This window comes from Leptidea sinapis, chromosome 2, assembly GCF_905404315.1.
Source record: "Leptidea sinapis chromosome 2, ilLepSina1.1, whole genome shotgun sequence".
Lineage (NCBI taxonomy): Eukaryota > Metazoa > Arthropoda > Insecta > Lepidoptera > Pieridae > Leptidea > Leptidea sinapis.
This window is the reverse complement of record NC_066266.1, coordinates 6,107,120-6,122,093: the sequence shown is the minus strand read 5'-3', so window position 1 is coordinate 6,122,093 and position 14,974 is coordinate 6,107,120. Positions and strand designations below refer to the sequence as shown.

Genomic DNA, 14,974 nt, shown 5'->3' with positions numbered 1-14,974 from the left:
GGCTTCCTTTTTGGCGCGACTATTTATCGTTTAAATTTAATACAACTTTTCTTAGCATAAAGTGATATTATTTTGAACAAATAAAAATTTCAGGTGTCTATCGAATAATAACGATCATTTTAGAATACATTTAAAAAAATCGAACAATATCCAATTGCGAGGATCTTCCTCCACCAATAAACCGATAATATTAAATAATCCTTTGTAAATGTCTTATACGTAATTAATAATAATTTAAAGGCATAAAAATAAATACTGATACAGAAATTAACCTCAGTTAGGTAGCGCAATTGGGTTATTACCTTAAAATAGCCAATAATAGTAGCTAAGAATGCCTCCACACTGCACAATATTGATTTTATTTCAATCAATTTGCTAAGCTCAGGAATCCCCGTGCCGCCTACAACTGCAGTTTGTTTTGTATAATCTTAGTGTAGACAAAAGCGCGGGAAAGTGTAGACATAGATTATAAACAACAGAACAGTTGTCGGCCGAGCTTCGCGTGTGAAGGTCGTACTTGTTTTCAGCCAGTTTTGTTTTGAACTGCGCGGTTTGTGTTGAAAGACTTGTTTGACAATAAAACACTTAGTTCATTTTGACTTTTGTGTATTGGATTTGTTTTAAGGGAGAAGGTATGTTTTTGTTGAAATAATATTGTACAATTTTTTTTTTGATTAAAAAGTTTTGTATTTGTGGGCCACAATTATTAATATAAAAGGTATAATTGTATAACTAAAATCTGAATTGATAATGTGGTTTGGTTGTAGAGCTGAATGATTCATTGCCAATGCTTGAAACTAGTAAAATAATAAAAAATGAATTTGAACTTGGAATGGTAATTTGAATTTATAGTTGGAATTATTTATATTTTTTTTATAATGATTTAAGACCTTTCAGAACCTTACAAACAAATTATTATGTAGATACTAGAGATACATAAATACGCGGATGCTTATTAAAATTAACTTTCCATGATTTAATTTGAATCTGTTAATTTTATTTATACTTTTCATCGCATATGGTTTTAGTTTTTTCTCAATTTTTAAATACATATTATGTGTTTGTATTTTACACAAATTTATTAATTTTAATGCCTGCTAGCTCATTGTTAAAAATACACATTCAGTGTTAAATTAAGGATTGGTCTCCGTTGCGCTCCGACTAGATACCGTAGGCGTAATCGCAAAATGTGCAACTAATACTACGCCCAAGTGGGCGTACTCGAGCCAGTCTAACAATGTGTGACGTTGACGTGCAATTGTTCTGTTAAATTTTGATAGTAATTGAAACTGTAAAATGCCGGGTAGCCTAGTAAAGCTTTGTAAAAATAATACTACAAGAAATAAGAAAGACACTGGGATCACATATCATCAGTAAGTATTTTGTATTTTATTAATTTCAATGTAAAATAACACGAAGTGTGTGTTACCAAAGTTTAAAGATGCCATTGAGTTTCTAGATGCCACGCACACAAGCATCTAACAGTTGCCGTAATAAAGAAGTAATTGTTCTCAGGCAGAGCGATATCTAGTCGGTGCGCAGCGGAGACTAATCCTTTATCTAAGCATACAGTACAATAAAAAGATAACTAAGCAGAAAGACAATCAAGTTGATAGAAACGCGTGACAACCAGACGAATCATAATATAAGACTTTAGAACCATCAACATTCTCCCATGGATTTGGTCTCTAAAGCGCAAGTATTGGACAAACATACATACTTACATATATTTTAATTTAAAATATTTTTCTCATAATAGTGAAAAATAAGCCATGGAAACACAAAACATCATATCGGAGTAAAGCGGTTCGGCGTTATAGAAAAACGCGTTATAAGAATAGTCCTATATAAGGCGTTTTAAACCTCGTAATACTAGTAATATCAATAATAATTACTAAATTTCCTAACAAATATTTACAATTTTTTGCCCATCTTTACTATTTTGCTAAGGTTTTTAATACACATATTTAATAAAATAATTTAATTTTGTAATAACACAATTGACACGTGTACAAAGGTATGTCAAAGCTAATTATCCTAATCCACTCGTTATATGGGGCAATAGGCGTGTTATACTGCGTATGGAAATCGCGTTATAGAATATGGTTTACGAACAAAAAACATTTTTTAGAGATGTTTTATAGACATCAATCAGAAGAGAATATAATTATTTGAGCTAGATACATTCATAGTCCATTATTTTTTTGTATAACTTAAATTGGTATAATAAGTTTATGTTTATTCCGGGTGTAAGATTATGATGATCATAGTTTCTAGAAAATTTCCCAATGTCCTTATCATGTTATGTACAACCGTAAATATGTTTATACCTTTAACAGCCATTAGATGAGATCATATTATAAGTAACTTTATCCTGCTTCCTGTTTAAACGCACATCTCGAATCAAAAGCATAGACTAGAATTCTTCAGCTAAGTTTATCATAATAGATCTACTTGAAGGCTCGAATCATTTATTTCAATTCTACCAGTGGGAGGCTCCTTTGCTCAGGAAGCCGGCTAGATTATGGGTACCACAACGGCGCCTGATCCTGTCATGAAGCAGTAATGTGTAAACATTACTGTGTTTCGGTCTGAAGGGCACCGTAGCTAGTGAAATTACTGGGCAAATGAGACTTAACATCATAGGTGACTAGCGCAATTATTGCAGTGCCGCTCAGAATTTTTGGGTTTTTCAAAAATCCTGAGTGGCACTGGATTGTAATGGATAGGGCGAAACAATTACCATCAGCGGAACGTCCTGCTGGTCTCGTCCCTTATTTTCATAAAAAAAAAATCATCTAGTCCAAGTCCTGAACAATCAGCTCAATTTTTTTTTATACCTTATCAATGGTAGCCACGTTGTCATACTTTAACCCTTTTATTTCCAATGGTGATAATTTTTAGTCAAAATTCATGCTCTACTACAGCGAATAGTTTACTTTAGAAATTTTGTATATCTAATAGCGATTTTGACTGATTCGCGAGCAGCTCAGCAAATGTAAGCAATGCAAATGTAATATTTATTTAAATTATGTAATGGTTCTGTTGTATTAGACCTCAGAAATATTACAACAAATTGATTTCAATATACCCCACCCCGGAGCAAGGCTTCTTAAGCGTGATTTCTTTCATCTTGCTATTCACAGAACTAATATCGGTCTTCTCTCCCGATTGCAGCACTCTGTGAGATGATTTAATGAGCTACTTAAGGCTGGGGACCGAGCCAACGGCCTTGAGGAACCGAGCGGAGCTAGGTTACCTCTCTCGCACAAGATCGCCATAGTTTTCATTCAGAATTAAAAGCATTTTTAATTTATTACAAACATAGTACAATTTTATTTACAAAACTAACAAAACTATGTCATTTTAAATAGTATTGGTGTACAATTAATAAAATTGCGACCATTTTTTATCGAGATTGAATGATTAGCATTGGCTCCAACTGTAAAAGTTAGGGGTATTTTGGTGATTTTTTTTCGCACTGTCTATAATAAATAGAAATGTAAAGAAAAAATGAATTTTCTTTTCATATTCTGTACATATATAATAATTTTTTGTTAAAATATAAGCTTCATAAAACCGTCAAGAAATGGTTTCAAATATGCGATATTTTGGTGATTTGTTGGGATCGAGCTTTAAGAATAATTTTGCCTCCATGGATGTGTTTTACATGTCGTTGCTACAATATGAAAGACTTTGCAACAGTATTATAGTATTTCATAATATATTAACACTAGCAATGCCCGCAGTTTCACTCGCATAGATACCTATTTAGTGCTGTGAAAGTCTATAAAGGCCGTTCCCAATATTCAGTCTATCTCTTACTTGAGACAAAAATCTTAACTATCGTTGACTTTTCCGTCCCAATAAACTTATCGACTGTAACTCACCTTATCCGTACACGCTGTCTGTCAATGTGACGACGTATAGCTTACCAGCGATAGAAGTTTGTATGGAAATTTCAAATCACGCGTCCCAATATAAGGCGATAATAATGACTTATAGGGTATATTGGGACAGCTTCAGATTATTGAGAGCTAATTACTGACAGTAGAAGGTAGTAATTTATCTATATCTGTAGATAGAATATTGGGAACGGCCGTAAGTCAGACTATAGATTTATTTTAGTTAACATAAAAGTTTTATTTTACTTAGTTATTGTCTTATTGTTGCATTATTTTGAATGTCCAATTGTAATAATTTAAAAAGTATTCTACAGGTATTGAAACGGTCTTCAATAAAAATAATTTAATGGGATAAGGATTTATACAGATGTATGATTTATATATGGTTTGATTATTGTCGGCACTTATATCAACTTTATAAATAAATGTATAAAGTACTTATAGTGGCATAACTACAGATAGGATAGATGGACATACGGTATCGCAGACTTTTTTGTAGATATTTATATGTTCTATAATACTGTAGAACATTTTTTTGTTTTATCATCAATAGTTTCCGCAGCGCAAGAGATTACAGATTTTTATGACAAATCTTTTCACACCCTGGGTTATATGATAGAGTTCTATAATCCCTATTTTTTTTGAAAATGTTACACTGCCTATATCACTAAGTGAAAATGCAGCTTTCTACTGATTAAAGTATTTTGAAATTGGTCCAGTAGTTTTCGTGTGAAAATATTACAAACATAAATCAAATCAAAAATCAAAAGACGGCATCTCAAGTCAATTTCCTAATATGTATAAATTGGGTCTGAGCAGATTATCAATCATTGTAAAGTAGATCCTGGAGATGAAGCCACAACCTGAGAGTTGAACAAGACATACAAGATTTATCAACGATTTGTCACGGGTGAATTCCAATGAAGTCCAACATCGTTCACAAATTCTGTTTTCAAATTTAATTTGTATAGTAATAAGGATATCATCGACATTCACCGGCATGCTTAATTTAGTAGAGATTAGGGCTCTTCCTGCCAGGTCGACCTGTTATAGTTAATAAATCATTGTATTTGTTGGATGCGATTACTAATTATGGCAAAAATCACGGCCATCATGTTCACGATGCATCCTTACAAACAATGAATTCAAGCTCTAAAGGTTAATGCATCTCTCTTCTCTTCTCTTCACAGTCGTTCCCTCATTGCTGAGGATCGTGACTCCGCTTAAGTTCGTCTACAGCTTTCCTCCATCTGTTTCGGTCTGTCGCATGGTGGAGTGCGATGCTGATGGGTTGGTTAGTCTGCTCGGATATTTGATCAGACCAGCGTCGTGGGCTCCGGCCTCTTGGTCTCTTCCCCACAATTTTCCCGGTGACCATCAAACGTTCTAGATTATCAACACCACCTCGTGCAATGTGGCCAAAGTATCTCATGATCCGATGCAGACATGTAGTAGTAGGATAGACTAAATTTAATTAATGCATCTAATTTACGATAATCTATATTTATACAGTTTATTATGTATATTTATTTTTATGAAATATTTGATATTATTTAAACATGATTCATATATTGGATGCAGCACCGTAGAAACAAATTTATTATGTATGTTACAGCCATTGAAACATATATTTTTCTCACGAGCTCAACTTTTTATTTATAGTGACTATTAAAACGCTCTTAGCTTAAGCACAATTGAATTAAGTTTATTTGACTTTGACTAACGGCCGTTAGTCAAAGTAAATAAATAATAACATAGTTTCACGCTTGTAAACCTGAAGGATTAGGCAGAGGTAAATTTTTATCCACCCACGGTTCGCCCACTATGTTTAATTCCCTCGAATTGGGGGCGAGCCTCCATGTTTCTAAACTCCGGGCTGCCACTGAGAAATGTCTTACGAAAAACTCAATAACTATTTTTGCCCGGCCCGGGAATGGAATATTATTACTACCTATTATTAATACGAAGATGGTCAAAGAAAACCATTTTTGACTAAATTTATCTGTGAAGATAATTTAATTAATCTATCTAATTTCTTACGACCGTTCCCAATATACTATCTACAGATAGAGATAAATTACTACCTTCTACTGTCAGTAATTAGCTGTCTATAATCTGAAGCTGTCCCAATATACCCGATAAGTCAATCTTATCGCCTTATATTGGGACGCGTAAATTGCAATTTCCATATAAACTTTATATCGCTGGTAAGCTATACGTCGTCCCAATGACAGATAGCATTTACGGATAAGGTGAGTTACCGTCGATAAATTTAATGGGACAGAAAATACAACGATAGTTAAGATTTTTATCTCAAGTAAGAAATAGACTGAATTTTGAAAACGGCCGTTATTCTATCACGAAAAAACCGTGTTTAAAAGTTTCCTGCATTCCGCACAATAAGAGAGTTCTCTCACCTCAAAAACTGGTAACATTTCTAAGACTTCCAGTACTATGTAGGTATGGCTATAAATAGCAGTTCTAACTTCTTGAGATTAGGGCAAAACACCAACAAAAGAGTTAAATACAATAAAACAATATTTGTATTAAACTTAGACTCAACTTTGAAATGTTTGAGAGAGTTTTTCCAACTTTTTAGCAAGTTTGATTACTTATCTATATGTATAAAATAGAATGTATGTTTGTATGTTCCCTAATAACTCCTTAACTATTCGACCGATCTCAATGAAATCTTTTGTAATAGATTTGTTGACGCTCAAATAATGTTTTCACATAATTTATATGGCAAAAAAACGTTTGCCAGGTCAGCTAGTATTATATATAGGTCGTGGTATTTCGCATAATATAGTATGTATAAACTTGGAATAAAATCTTTTTGGCTATACTGATTGTATCTGGTTTTGATGGTAATAAAAAAGTTAAAAAACCAGTTATTTTATATTTGTTTTTCTTTATGAATTACTGAATCTAATAAAGAAATTCGCATGTTAAACTTTTATGAAAAACAGTAACGTGAAAATAAATGAAAGTAGTTAAAAAAAAACGAAAAAACACGCTTTGGTTGAAAAGAATAATCCTTTTTTGACATCAATCGACGTCGACGATATATCAAAAGAATAGATAAATTAACAAAAATCTTATTTTGCAAATTGAAAAATGGATAATTTTATCAAATTAATATTTTGTCATCGGTCCTCGATTAATTTACGAAGTTTGAATTATATCTGGCCGTTTAAAGTTGGTCAAAATTGCGCCCAAATGAGTCGGTTACAAACAAATATACATACAGTTGAAGTTAATAAAAAGTGTGTAAAACTACGTGACGGTTATGGACATAAGGTCCGTGTAATTTTATGTCAGTAAAAGCCGATTTCAATAACGTATCTCTAGTTACGGATACATTGCTGTCACCGTTTGATGACAAGATATTATCTATCCATAGGTATGTCCAATATACTTATATTATTAGTTATAGTCCAATGCTATCTGTCGATAGGTTATTGAAATGTAAGTAAGCGTAAAAGGATATATTTGTCTACGTCTAGTAAGTTAAACTAAAGATAAAACGTCCATCCAGGAATTTTGATGTCAAAGAGTCAACTGGCTCCAGTCGCCCTGTTACGGATAAAACTATTACAGTGAAGTAGAGAAAGCTAAACAACTTCCATCATTTAATAACACAGCTATCATTTGAGATACAAACAAATCACGACCTTCCCAGATAGGCACCTGTTGTACAAAAACGAAACAAAACCGGTCCGCGGCGAACCCGATACCCCGAGCTTGGGAACGTTTTTTGTCATCATTGTACACAGGTGCAACTAATCTACTCTTTTGGGTGTTTATTTAAATATATATTTACATTATTAGAATAAGATAGATATTATATAAATATTTCTCTTTAACGATATCTTAGACTTAAAAAACACATTAATTTGTAAAACTATTAATTACGCTCCGCGGTTTTAACTAGTTTTTTCTGTTCTGTGATTTCAACCGTAAAAAATTAAGAAGCCTATTGAAGATTATGAAAAGATTCAAATTAGATTGTTGACAAACTGTTACTTTAGTTGATATATTAATATCAACATTGACTTTAAACATGCAGAGACGGAGCTCTGTACCATTACCATGTGGTTTTAGTAGTTTCTTGGCTTCTAAGGTACGTGAAAACTTCATAAGAGGCCTTGGGATGGGTATAAAATGTTAAACTCACGTCAGGACACGTGGCCTGATCGTAAATTCGTAAGACATTCGTTGAAATTTTTCTGTGTGATAAACTTTTTAATGTAAAATAATTGTGATAGTTTTGAAGTGTTAATTCTTTTATGTTAATATAAATAGTAATATTTGTGTACGATAGCGCAATAAATGAATATTATATTTATGCACTAAAATATGCTAGTATTTTAAATACTGATAAAGCAATTCGTGCATATTCATTTCCTAACCACTCCAAAATATTCAAAAATGCACAACGTTAATGTTCAAGTTTTTACTTCTGGCATCACTGCCGGAGTGCAACCCGTTATTTTTTTTTTAATTAAACCATAATGAGTCCACAGAAGACGTTAATGAACAAAATGAAAAAGTCAACATCCAGAGGGTTATTTCTAAATTCTTTAATGTAGTTCACGAGAATATCGTACACGCTGGCCAGCCGTCGAACGTGTTAAGTCATTAACGATTCTTTTATTGTATCCTTTGTTTTAAGTTACATCTTGAATTAGAATTCCTTGGAAGTTGACGTTTTTAAATCTTTTAAATATTTTGTTGAACATTACTTTAAAATTTTACAACTAACAGAATAACTTTCTTCCCCTCTCAGCGTGTTTTTTTTCCAAAGCTATTTTAGTGCTTTTATTGAAGTAAATAAAATTTGATAGGAATTAAGTGTGAGAAAAGATTCAGATTCAGTTCAGATTTTATCTAGATGGATTTGACCAAGTACCAGTGGGGTCTAGAAGAGTATCTACAGACATGGAATAGTAAAAAATAAGGACTCCGTGTCACCTTACATAACAGTGTAGCACCAAAACAAGCCGATTAACGAGTAAATACATAGCCCCACGCACACACTTACACTACTACAAGCCGATAGGCGGCCATTATGAGAATTGTCATCGTCTGTGACAGATCAGTTTGCGTCTCAATAAAATATTTTAAAAATGCCGTCGTGCGTTGTGAAAAAGTGTAAAAACGATACATTATAAGTATTTTTATTATTTAAGGGAGAAAAAATTGTGAAACTAGTATCCCTCGTAACCGCACACACACTAGCATAACGGTGCTTCACTTGCTAACATCACGGCGCGGAGTCCTTCTTTTTTTACTCGTCCGTGCCTACAAATCAAATTCAAATATTTGTATCAAACATAGGTATGAAATAACTTATTGAATGTAAAAACTACCAGCCTTACCAGAGGAACAGCTGCAAAAAACTCAGCGAGTTTGGAAATTGCAATTTAATCAAATTTATTTTATTTATAATGGCGCTTTTATCGGCCATTTTAAAATAAAAATAAAAGTGATATTATTGGGCTAATAAGACATAATAATAAAATTTAATTTTGTATGAAACGTAAAGAGATTTGACATAAGTTTGAAATAGCAGTAATTATAGTATGGCTAAGTATAATCTGGCTAAGATTGAAAGCGAACAGTTGATTAAGATGTAGTGGATTTTGGTTATATCCGTTTTTTACAGGATTATAGCCATTCAAAGAGAGTGATTTGAGTAGTCAAAATCTGGTCTGGTCGCAAAAATTTTGATTCAACATGTCCTGCGGATGCCTCGTGTAGAGGCGAAACACGTGTCGAATTGTTTAAATACAAATTAACAGTAAAGAAAACTCAAATCATTTGAATAATTATGGATTTCCGCAAAGTAACGCCTACTTCAATAAAGATTATAGCCGTCATCTGTCAATGACTGCACGTTTCATACAATCGAGTGAATCACTTTATTCTTTGAGAGTTTCGCTAGGCTGACACTGTATTGCACTGTACGTCTTTACGTCTGGTCAAATACTCTTCTTTAGTTCTGCTAAGCTAGGTATTTAAAATAATGAGGGTACAGTATCTTCTCTAAATAAATGGGGTTACACTCCGGCAGTGCCGGCAGAATTGAAAACTTAAACATAAACGTTGGGAATTTTTGAATATTTTGAAATGGTAAGAGAATAATTTCGCACGAAATGCTTTATCAGTATAAAAGATATGGTAAGAACCAATCTTAGCAGCGAAGAGCAGTGGCTAACGCAATAGATCATGCTAGGCGCAGTGAAACAGGGCTGCACTGAACTGTACTAAAGCCGCGTTACAAACCATTACCATAGTAACAGGTCTACATCTAGACCAATCTATATATAAAAATGAATTGCTGTTCGTTAGTCTCGCTAAAACTCGAGAACGACTGGACCGATTTGGAAAATTTAGGTCTTGAATTATTTGTGGAAGTCCAGAGAAGGTTTAAAAGGTGAATAAATAGGAAAATGCTCGGAATTAAATAAAAACAACAAATTTGTTTTTCCTTTGATGTGTCCATACATAATTTCTATGAGAGAATTTATTGACGCACGGTTCTACAGTTCTGATGTGAAACAATTTCATTACGACAGTAGGGTGCATATTTTACGAAGTAATTCTTGATGTTGCGATATATTATTGACAAATTCATAAAAAAACATTATTTTATTTATTATATACAGAACAAAGTCTGTCGGGTCAGCTAGTACTAAATAAATAAGCTTTTTAGTTTTTTTAAACTATTATTAATTTTTCATCTTTTAGTTAAATTTTCTATAAAAGCATATTTTTAAAACTAATAAGTACTTTAACATCAATTCCTGCATTATCGACAAGATTGACAAAAATCTTATTTTGCAAATTGAATAATGGAATAATCTTATCAAATTAGTGTATTGTCATCGGTCCTCGCTAAATCTACAAAGTTTGAATGTAATCTGGTCGTTTAAAGTGGGGCAAAATCGCGTCTAAAAGGGTCAGTTACAAACATACATATAAACATACCAGTGAAGCTATATAATATAATATAAAGCGTATAAAAATACATCAAAATATATCCAAAATTTGACAATGAACACCAGTAGCAGATGTATTCAAAATAGTCACTCCCTGTGGTTTTTGTCTATCGCACGTAAATTACTGACATCAATGAATTTCCTGTGAAACCTTTTTTTAGATTGGGACCGCGCTAGTCGACGCGTAGTAGACGGTATATTGAATCTTTTTTTATCGAACCCAAGAAACTGAATGGGTTCGGCATCGTAGATTTTGTAATCAAGATAACAAGGCCTTAGATATAAAGTAAGGCATAAATGTTACAAAACTGTTGCGTATTTATATACAAGCGAATTTCTTAATATTTTTTAATTTGTTATAATCTGATTCTTTTTATATCTAATATATAAAATTCTCGTGTCATGCTGTTAAACATTGAACTCCTCCGAAACGGCTTGACCGATTCTCATGAAATTTTGAGTGCATATTGGGTAGATCTGAGAATCGGACAACATCTATTTTTCATCCCCCTAATTGTTAAGGGTGGTCCACACGATTTTTATTTTTATTTTTTGACATTTTTTTTTAAATTGTTTGATTATGAGTCAGCATTAAAAAATACATACAACTTCACCCATGTACGATCAACAGTTACTTTTGTATCGCGATTTTAATATCGGCAATACAACCTTTGCTGGGTCAGCTAGTAATTATATAATAAACTCGATTAAAAAAATTAAAACATCGCTTTGAAGATTTTATTGAATATCCTTTTCATGCTAAAACGGTAAACGGTCAAAGTACTTCTTAGAACTAAAATATTTGATTTCTTCTTTATTACACGTATGTCAAAATATATCTTTTATGCTCCGGTGAAGCTTGAAAGGAAATAACTGTTTCTATTTCTGCTGTAATTAATGTGTAAGCATGATTGTGTTTTGGACAGAAGGGCGCCGAGCTAGTGAAATTACTGGCTAAATGAGACTTAACATCTTATGTCGCAAGGAGACGAGCGCAATTATTGTGGTGCCGCTCAGAATTGTTGGATTTTTCAAGAATCTTGAGTGGCACTGTGTTGCAATAGGCAGGGCGTCACCATCAGCTGCACGCCCTGCTCGTCTCGTCCCTAATTTTCATAAAAAAAAGCGTTCAAAGTATTTCTAAAAACTAAAATATCCAATTTGTGGTGAAGCTAGTAAGGAAATAACACCAAAGTAATGAAAATATTGTATTATATAAAAGTGTACAAAGTTTCAATTGAATCTTCATTTTTAAATGGGGGAAAATCACGGGTAAAGATTCCTTTATGTATAGATACAGAGTATAAAAAAAAACAAACGTTCGGTGTTCATGTAACTTTCTGCCACTTACAAACAAACTATAGAATAGGTTTTCTTGCGATTGCTCCTGAACTATACGACCTTCGAAAAAAAGTGCGTACACTTTTGTAAGAGGTCGGCAACGCTCCCGTGATTCCTCTTATAAGAGTGTTTGTACGGGGGAGATAACTTGCCACCTATTAAAACGTTTTCAAAACTAAAGTAAAACAAAACTAACTTTGAAAGATGCCATTGAGTTCTAATAGTTGCCGTTAAAAAAACCTACTGTTCTTAGTTAGTGCGGTATCTAGTTGGAGCGCAGCGGAGACCAATCCTTAATCTAAGAGTTCACGGTAGTATTCATTGCTTACGTCGTTATAAAAATAACATGATCTCGCAAGATACCTGATGCGTTCTCCACTTTGAAAGCTGAACGTGTTTCTTGAAACAAGTTGCTCCAGGGATCTGCCTAGTAATATTATTAGTAATTAGTTATTCTCGTGTGCATGCATTTTTATATTAGAGGGGGGAAAGGATAAAGGTGCTCACCTGACAAAAAGTAGAAAGACGCGATTTAAATGCGCGCGCATCACTGTATCACAAAAGTAACAAACAGGGTGAAGTTGCTTCCTAAAATTTTCTGACGTTTGCGACATTCGTTATTTTTTTTTTTTTGGTTTCTTGGTCCATTATTAGGATAGGCAAAGGGTTCAAGCCCATTTTCGTTATTAAATAATTAATTGTCAAAGCCATTGTTGCAAGATTTTTACAAAATTGTTCTTTCTAAAAACTTCGAATAGCACGAGGAATTATAATTTGCGTGCACTTAACACACACACTTTTTTCAGTGTCACAACAACATCTAAAGTATATATAAAAAATAAAATATATAACTTGATGCTTCTGATATTTAAAAAATAAAGATAAAATATAAAGAACTCAAAGATTGTTGGCTGTCAGCTAATAAATTGCCTTGGAAATCGTAGATCTAAAGTAAAGCCAACACTTGCGATGTAATTAATTAAACACCTGCACATTTCTTGAGTTGCATTTCTTTGAAATTATTTAATGATAAGAGTTTATCTGAGCTCTCTTGTACTTGTTATTATAATGATAATTGATAATTTTTACACATATTGTCTAGCCCTAAATTAGTTATTTAACCAGACAAGGAAATATATAATAGATACAATTCTACACGGCCAATTTTTCTTTGGACTTCGCTGGAAGTTAATGCCCGCTTTGCACATTACCTTTAAGTACATATCAGTTTTCATTGTTACGTGTTGACTTTTATTAAACAAATAATAAAAAACATAAACTATGCATACTACTCGGCTAAGTCGAGTTAGTAAGTCTATTGTGGGGCGTTGTATATGCTTTTACAACAAGATCTTAGAAAATGTTCAATACAAAAGTATAACGATATTCAAAAGAATTATTAAAAATGTTTGTGTAAAGGTTACTTGAACATAAATGACTTTCTTAATGATTCCATTTATTGGGAATGGAGCGACCGCCCTCAGGCTAATAAATAACAAGTTTAATTGTACAATATTACTTTGTAAACATATTTTTGATGAAAAAAAATTCATTCATTCTTCTAAGTTCTGAGGCATTCTCTTTCGAATGGGTGGCAGTTTTTGACTTTATATGATATATCTTTATATATATATTTCTTGTGTGTGTGTGTATGTCACTGAACTCCTCCTAAACGGCTGGACCGATTTTTATGAAACTTTCTGTGCGTCTTCAGGTGAATTCGATTATGGTTTAGATTCACAATTGAACTACCTCCTAAACGGCTGGACCGATTTAGATGATTTTTTTGTGTGTTCCGGTGAATTTGAGATTGATGTGTGTCTTCAGGTAGATTTGAGAATGGTTTAGGTTCACAATTGAACTACCTCCTAAACGGCTGGACGGATTTTGATGATTTTTTTGTGTGTTCCAGTGAATTTGAGATTGATTTAGATTCTCAATTCCGTCCATATAATATAATTATCCTGTTCATGTGTACGTTAGTGAACTCCTCCTTACGGCAGGACCAATTTTTCAAATTTAACACGTGTGTACAGGACGTCTGTTGGGTCCACTAGTATGACTATAAGTTTTGTCATATCCTATTTTGAATAAAAATATTAGAATTTCAATTGTTAATAGTCCTGTAGTGTCTGTTGTTTTGTGTCGCTATAAAAGTTCTGTCAGAAAAATATATACTCTTAGTACTTAACCTAGATACTTTTATTGATTTTTGATCTTCACTTTACATCAATCATAAATGCAGAGAAAGTAAATCGTATCTTAATAAAATATAATTTAAAAATTATTAAAATAATAATATTAAGTTATTTTACTCAATGCTACATGGCCAATGATATATTATATACCTTGTAGTTTAACATGCATAATCTAATATATAAAATTCTCGTGTCATGGTGGTAAACTTTGAACTCCTCCGAAACGGCTTGACCGATTCTCATGAAATTTTGAGTGCATAATGTGTAGATCTGAGAATCGGACAACATCTATTTTTCATCCCCCTAAATGTTAAGGGTGGTCCACACGATCTTGTTTTTTTAATTTTTTTGACATTTTCTTTAAATTTGTTGGATTATGAGTCAGCATTAAAAAATACTAACAACTTCAAATTTTCACCCATCTACGATCAACAGTTACTTTTGTATCGCGATATTATTATCGGCAATACAACGTTTGCTGGGTCAGCTACTATTTATATAACTTACATCTACGAGTAGGTCACAT

General features: G+C 32.8%; 1 protein-coding gene across 1 annotated transcript in view; it reads left to right on the top strand.

Annotated features, from left to right (window-relative positions):
* The first annotated feature begins 496 nt into the window (after positions 1 to 496).
* LOC126975619 (irregular chiasm C-roughest protein-like) overlaps positions 497 to 14,974 on the top strand; it is a 135,744-nt gene continuing 121,266 nt past the window's right edge. The window contains exon 1 of the mRNA XM_050823611.1: positions 497 to 632. The gene's annotated coding sequence lies outside the window, so the exon portion shown is untranslated. The remainder of the gene's footprint in view (positions 633 to 14,974) is intronic.